Raw genomic sequence first — 1423 nt, forward strand, 5'->3', positions numbered from 1 at the left:
CTAAAGGGGGTAGATTTAGACTAGATATAAGGAAGAAATTTTTTACGCTGAGGGTGGTGAAGCACTGGCGCAGGTTGCCCAGAGAGGTGGTGGATGCCCCATCCCTGGAAACATTCTATGATTCTATGATTAGCAAAGCCAGCCTGATTACGTAGTGAGTTTCTTGTTTTCTGGTTTGTTTTTGTTAAAATCTGTTGCCTCCTTGTTTCATGTGCTGCCAACTAGTTTTTGCACCAGAAGATCATGTTCAGTTTCTCCATAGTCCTTGTGCTGAGATGGGCTTCGCGATAGTAAGGTCCTCAGTGTATGGGCTATACCAGGTCTTCCTTGCGTACGTTCATCTCCATTCAGTCCTGTCATCCTCTCTGCCATGAAGTCGGTTTCCAGACCTCCAGCAGATGAGATGTGGAGGCCATCCACAACTCCAGCCATTTGTATTGGATGACTTCTCTTCTTCCTTGGGGCTGTGCGTGTGTCTCCTCCTTCAGCATGGTCTCGGATCATAACCTATTTAGAGTGCTGTCCATAAATGCCTTACAAGATGTCTCAAGGGCATTGCTTGAAACACCAGAGACCGCTTCTATTTTGTCAGCGTATCTCTGATCACATCTTAATTTTCCATTTTCATGTGTTGCTAATTAACACTTAAACTTGCTCTTGAGGGAGCTTCTCTGTTTAGTGCTTTAGACGGACCCACCACGTGGTCGGCAGTAGTACATGGTGCTGGAGCTAATGCTCTTCAGACTGGCTGGGTGGAAATGGTTTCAATGAATGTTTTGAAGCTGGGCCAGAGAGTGAATCAAACATGAATGACCATGAGTCACTTTGGAAAATAGCCCTGTCAAGGGCTCAGGGGGTGACACTGCTGTAGATAGCTCCACTTGCACGCCCAGTGGTGCAAAATCGCCGGCACGTTGGCTTCGAGGTTCCTCATGGCTTGTCCTCAGCTGCGGGGCTGTAGCTGCCACCTCCTTCGGTTGTGGGGAATGGCTTTGTTAGTGTGATGAGTGCTGAGTGTAAATGAACCTCGGTATCTGTCATGTAAATGCTGTGTTGCAGGAGTTGAATGTAAGATAAAGGAGCCGGTCTCTCTGCTGGAGAGCCCTGCTGGGCAATTGTCCGGGAAGAGCCGAGCTGCAGTGCCACGGAGGAGGAGCGCACGCTCCCGGCAGGTTTGGTGTGGGGATAGCGGCAGGCGTCACGTCTCAGCCGCTTTTTCCTGAGAAATCTCAGCATTGTCGTCTTCAGCATGTGTTTGTAGCAGGGCTTGCATAGTGCAGCCTTGCATTGCGCCTTTTGGCTTGGTTGCTTTTTACTGCCTTCCCTGAGCTCGAGTGCTGCGTGTCCCCTCGAGGTGTCTGTCCTTGGAGCCCAGGGAGGGGTCTGACAATACACAAGGTGTATTGCGGCGCAGATAATGTTT

At 49.7% G+C, this 1423-nt stretch overlaps 1 protein-coding gene across 1 annotated transcript in view; it reads left to right on the plus strand.

Annotated features, from left to right (window-relative positions):
• GPC4 (glypican 4) overlaps nt 1–1423 on the plus strand; it is a 37520-nt gene that overhangs the window by 25191 nt on the left and 10906 nt on the right. The window lies entirely within an intron of this gene.

Source organism: Aptenodytes forsteri, unplaced genomic scaffold (assembly GCF_000699145.1).
Source record: "Aptenodytes forsteri isolate BGI_AS27 unplaced genomic scaffold, ASM69914v1 Scaffold265, whole genome shotgun sequence".
Classification (NCBI taxonomy): Eukaryota; Metazoa; Chordata; class Aves; order Sphenisciformes; family Spheniscidae; genus Aptenodytes; species Aptenodytes forsteri.